The sequence below is a fragment of the Aethalodelphis obliquidens genome, unplaced genomic scaffold (genome assembly GCF_003676395.1).
Source record: "Aethalodelphis obliquidens isolate GAN/ISIS:26980383/991018 unplaced genomic scaffold, ASM367639v1 scaffold17, whole genome shotgun sequence".
Classification (NCBI taxonomy): Eukaryota; Metazoa; Chordata; class Mammalia; order Artiodactyla; family Delphinidae; genus Aethalodelphis; species Aethalodelphis obliquidens.
The window spans coordinates 12,526,416-12,532,286 of NW_020837961.1; the positions used below are offsets into that span (position 1 = coordinate 12,526,416).

At 41.7% G+C, this 5,871-nt stretch overlaps 1 pseudogene; it reads left to right on the top strand.

The window, feature by feature from the left end:
* The first annotated feature begins 4,309 nt into the window (after positions 1–4,309).
* On the top strand, positions 4,310–4,863 carry LOC113626120 (mitochondrial mRNA pseudouridine synthase TRUB2 pseudogene; annotated as a pseudogene).
* The last annotated feature ends 1,008 nt before the right edge of the window (positions 4,864–5,871 follow it).

Below are 5,871 nucleotides of genomic sequence, written 5' to 3' on the forward strand. Positions count from 1 at the left end.
AAGAACCTGCTGTATAAAAAAATAAATAAAATTCAAAAATTTAAAAAACAAGCAAAAAAAAGAAAGGAAATGACAAAAATTATAAACATGAAAATCAGAACAACATTACGTCTGGGAAAAAGGAAATTTGTTCACATATCCTTCAAGAGCTGGATAATGTTCTATTTGTTGGGATGGTTGGTGTGCACAGATATTAATTTTATAATATATGTCAATATTTGCTGGACATGTGAGTAATATTCAAAGCCTTTCTTTCTGCCCTAGTTCCAGAAAATCAAGGTAAAACAGTAGTTTCTTTTAATGTACTTGCCATTTTCTTCCCCTCTTACCTTTTTGACTATATTAATAAATAAATAAAATTAAATTTTAAAAAAATACAAAAAAATTTTTTCAAGCCCAATCCAACATCTCCTTATAGATCTGGGGCGCATTTGAAATCTCCTTGAAAGAACTGTTGACTTATTTTAGTGTTTTAGTTGTTTGTTCCTTCATGGATATCCTCGTCTTCACTGGATAGTAAACAGCTTTCAGGTGGTAACTACTGAGGTATAAACAAAATAAGTAGAAATGACAGAAAGCTTTCAGGTGGTAACTATTAAGATACAACTAGAATAAGTAGTAATGACAGGAACCTGGGTCCAAATCTTAGATTATACTCTCACAATTCGTAGTTTTGTTTCCTTTTTCCCTTTTTGACACAGAGCTGCCTGCTGGCAGCAGGGTGCTAGGTAACCTTGAAACTATTTTACATGCAATTCGATTCTAGCGCACAGGAAAAGGAAAGTTGATGAGGCTGTACCTCAAAAAGTTTTATAGATTGTACTGATAGTAATGCTGTTAATGATACTGAAAATGTTAATATTAAAATGTGCCATGTAGTTGAGGAAAGGGTATTTTCTTTTAAGCTGAGCAGATCCAATTGAAATGTTGATGAGAAATCCTCATTAAGAGTAGCGGTTGGAGACACAGGTGAAGAGGGCGAATCCATTCTGTAAGATTGTTGAAAGGCAAGAGAAGGATTCTTGGGCACGGAAAACTGGCCAAGATGAGAAAAGAGGACTCTCTTCCGATGCATCAGGTAAGAATGCTGAGGGAGAGGTGAGGGTTGGGAGGTAACAGGGAGGTGATAGTTTTGATATTACCTGAGCTGAAAGGGTAGATGGGATAACAGGCATTTAGGAGACTGAGAAACATGAAATAGTTAAGCAAACAAGAAAACAAGTTGCCTAGGATTTCAGGGCCAGGCTGAGAGCCCAGCTGAAGCTGGTGGTCATAAATTTCTGGTGGTACTGATATGTGCTGTCTTGTGAATTTTTCCCATAGTTGTTCTGTTGTACATATAAATATACGGAAAAAATAAAGAGTTGGATTACACTGGCAGGGTTTTGGCCAGATAGAAGAGATAAGACAGAGCAACAAGAGTTTGTGGCATTGACAAAATTGTTCTTAAAATTATCGACCATGGAAAATAAACTGAATAGGAAGAAAATTAAACCTAGAGGGAAAGATATAGATATGGGGATTGGTCCTTTATTGGAGAGTCCAAAGAGGTCAGGGGATTACCAAGGTGGGAACAGTTGCAAAAGCAAGCCAGAAAGGTGAGAGAGAGCGCTGTGGTTGCTCAACATCTAAGTCATTGATTTGGAATATCAGTGATTTTGTTGATTAAAACATCCAGTGTGACCATGGGAAGAGGTGGCTGAGGTGGAGTAGAAAAGGCCATCGAGATGAGGGGGGTAAGGAAATGAAGAACCAGAGTACTGAAAGAACACTGTGGATATTGAAGCCATCTACAGTGATGGCAGGAATCGGAACAGAGAGAGGACTGTGAGTCTGGTGCCACAGCATGTGATGAACAACGGAGAGTGGTCCAGTGATAGATGACATTGACAAAGAAAGTGAGCTGGTCATGGAGGGCAAATGGCATAAGCCTCAAAGGAGTAGGGTTTCTGTGAGACAGTAGGTGGATACAGTAATGATCTGGGAGATATAATGAGGAGCAGAAAGACTTCAAATCTGGCCTCTAGAGAGTAAAGTTTATAAGGTTTGGAAGAATCAAACCCACGGCTCTGCTGGGCCGCTAGGGAGCATCAGAGCTGCAATAAGTCAGGTGGAGGCAATGCTTGGAGAAGAGTAGTTTGTGTCGATGAGAGAGCAGCAGTTTCAGAGCTGCATGATTGGAGAGGTGGGAGGTGGGGATGGAATGGAGGGCAAATAATTTACCACCAATAGTCTGTTTAGTGTTCTCATCTTTCCTGAAGGAGTTTCTCACACTGAAGAACTAAGTTGAGGCTATTTCTATTAAACATTTACTGTTGCTGAAATAAGAATGTATTGCTCTCTAGAAACTAGTTAGTTCATATGAAACATATAGCAAGTCCGGACTTCAGTTTCCTTATTATAAAATGAACATAATTATTATCCCACAGATTTGCAATGGAATTTAATTTTGTATATATGCACACACACACATACAATATCATTAAAAATAATTGACACTTTGCAGAAATAATGCATACAATGGAATAGAAAATGAATAGAAAAAATCAGGGCAAGTAAAAGTAGGATAGTAAGATGAGGGCAAGGGTGAAGTTAATTACTGGAAATCTTAGGTTCTTACTCAAATGCTGGAGTTTAGCCACAGAATTCCTTGATTTCCTAGAACTAGATATGATGAATTCAAAATTCAGTGTCCATGAATGGTGCAGATGAGCTGCAAAAGTGTTAAATAGTGCCCAGAAGTCTCCATTCCACTTACATTATTACTACCAGAGAAGCCGGGTCCACCACCTAGCCCAGATCAGTCTATACTGTACTTTAGTGCTATTTGTTTTGTGATAGTTGTATATTAAAGGTGTGTTGATGGCCATTAAAAAAAAAAATTCCGTGTCTATGAGATTTAAATATTCTGGTTGATTAGTTCACGTACATCTTTTCCTAGCACTGGGGATTAAAATATCTCTCACAGGATCTCATTAAGCAGAATTCTCATGTAGTTAGAATTTTAAACAATATCCCAACAATCAATGCCATAACAGTAAAACTTTTGTATATTGTGTTACCATTATATGAGAATTTATGCCTAGAAATCAAGTTGCTGCCACCAGATAAAGAGACATACCTTGGGGCTTCCCTGGTGGCGCAGTGGTTGAGAGTCCGCCTGCCGATGCAGGGGACGCGGGGTCCAGGAGGATCCCACGTGCCGCGGAGCGGCTGGGCCCGTGAGCCATGGCCGCTGGGCCTGCGCGTCCTGAGCCTGTGCTCCGCAACGGGAGAGGCTGCAGCAGTGAGAGGCCCGCGTACCGCAAAAGCGGGGGAAAAAAAGAGAGAAAAATACCTTGTTTATGGAACTCAAGCCTTTGGAGTAGCTTTCTTCAATTGTGAGCAAATGATTTTTAGCTTTTTTATAAAAATAACTCTTTAACTTTGAGAAGAAAAATATATGTAAAAGAATTAGTGGGTGTGGATTCAGGGAGAAAGAAGCCCACAACACAGAAGTTAAACAATTCCTCATATGGGATTTAAATTTTTTTAAAAACTCGTTGTTATTTAAAACTAGGCCGTATCCTTCCCAAATCCCATTACATATATAATCTCGTTTAGTCCTCCAGTGAATGCCTGCAGGGAATCACATGAATATTGCCTACAGCTGATTCTCTATCTCTCTGCTCTCCTGCACACCTGTCACTTCAACCTGAATTGTCTGCTGTTGTTGACTGTTTCCCTGAGCAGAAATTATACCATGCCAGGAGGGCAGACTGACTTATGATATTAGATCTCCTTTTCCAGTACCTTTTTTTTGCGGTATGCGGGCCTCTCACTGTTGTGGCCTCTCCCGTTGCGGAGCACAGGCTCCGGACGCGCAGGCTCAGCGGCCATGGCTCACGGGCCCAGCTGCTCCGCGGCATGTAGGATTTTCCCGGACCGGGGCACGAACCCGCGTCCCTGGCATCGGCAGGCGGACCCTCAACCACTGCGCCACCAGGGAAGCCCGGCGGTACCACTTTCTTAATCAGGTTCCTTTGATGCTCAGTTCAGCACCCACCCATCTGCCTCTTTCTGATGTGGTTTCTGATGTGGTAACAGACCAGCTTCTGAAGTAAGAGAGCAGGGAAACTGTATGATACATTGGTGTGTCTGTGTGTATGCGTGCTCGTTGTTGTGTGTGTATGTGTGTACATTGTAGCATGCTGTCTAGCACAGAGGAAGGAGGAGCTCAATATAGTAAATAAGTGAATTTTAATTTTTAAAGAAATAGAAATGGTTGCGGGTTCAGCTCTTCCGCGAGCCCAGGTCGCGGGCTTCAGGCATGGGGTTAGCCAGCCTGGCGTGGCTGCATAGGCTCTTCGCCGCCTACAAGCCCCGGGGCTAAAGTGGAAGCATCTGCGCGATACTGTGGAGCTGCAGCTTTTGAAAGGTCTCAGTGCTGGGAAGCGTCCTGCCTCTGAACATCGTGCTCGCTTCCTGCTGGGCCCCGTGGAAGGCAGTGAAGAGAAGGAGCTGACCCTCACAGCCACCAGTGTGCCCACCCTCATCGACCACCCGCTGGTACGTGGACCAGCATTCACCAGCCTGAAGATTGGCATGGGGCACCGACTGGATGCCCAGGCGCCTGGGGTGCTTGTGCTCGGCGTGGAACGTGGACGAAGGCTCCTCACCGACATGTACAACGCTCACCTCACCAAGGATTACACAGTACACGGCCTCCGGGGCAAAGCCACATACGACTTCTGTGAGGACGGGCGGCTGGTGGAGAAGACGACGTATGTGGTTAAGAATCTGCCTGCCAGTGCAGGGGACACGGGTTCAAGCCCTGGTCTGGGATAATCCCACATGCCGCGGAGCAACTAAGCCTGTGCGCCACAACTAGAGCCCACGAGCCACAAATACTGCAGCCCGCGTGCCTAGAGCCCATGCTCCGCAACAAAGAGAAGCCACCGCAATGAGAAGCCCATGCACCACAAGGAAGAGTAGCCCCTGCTCACCGCGCCTAGAGGAAGCCCGCGCACAGCAACAAAGACCCAACGCAGCCAAAAATAAATACAGAAATTAATTAATTAATTTAAAATAAAAAGAAACAGAAGTGGTTAAAGACATTTTATTCCTGGTTTAAGAAAAGGCCTGCATAAATATATTTGCTGCTTTCTAATTACACATAAAACTATTGTATATAAAAATCTACTGGTTTTCATCCAAATTATGCTCTCTTATGGCTACCTAGAAAATCTTACATGCATATATATTGGGTTGGCCAAAAAAGTTCATTCAGGTTTTTCCATAAGATGTTACAAAAACCCGAACAAACAGTTGGCTGACCCAATAGAAGCATCACCACAATTGAACTTATAGAAATGCTGACCTAGATTGTTATTAGGAAAAAACTTGTCTGAGAATCAGAAGATTTTGGTTCTAATGAAAATTTATCTCACTTAATATTTCTGAATCTGTCTCCTTATCTATAAAATGGAACTTACAATATATTGCTTACTTTTAACAATAGAGTTGTTAAAATCAAAGCACAAAAAATAATTTGCAAGCTCTGATATGAAACATAAATAAAAGGCATTAGGAGGAAAAGCAGTGCTAATAATGCATTTTCAAAAGCACTTGTCTTTAGGATGTTAAAAGTTACTTCACTAGCAGAAAAAGATGAAACATAAATTCACTGTAATGAACAACATAAATTGGAATGAAGAAATCAAGAAAATATAAACAGACCTAAAATACTAGGAATTGTTTCAATTACATCTACCTACCTACTTAGGACTTACATTCATGCAACAAATATTTATGCAGCTACTATTTGAAACTCCAGTGATTTGTAGTTTGCCTGTCATACCTACAAACAAAAGTTTTATATAGACATTGTTA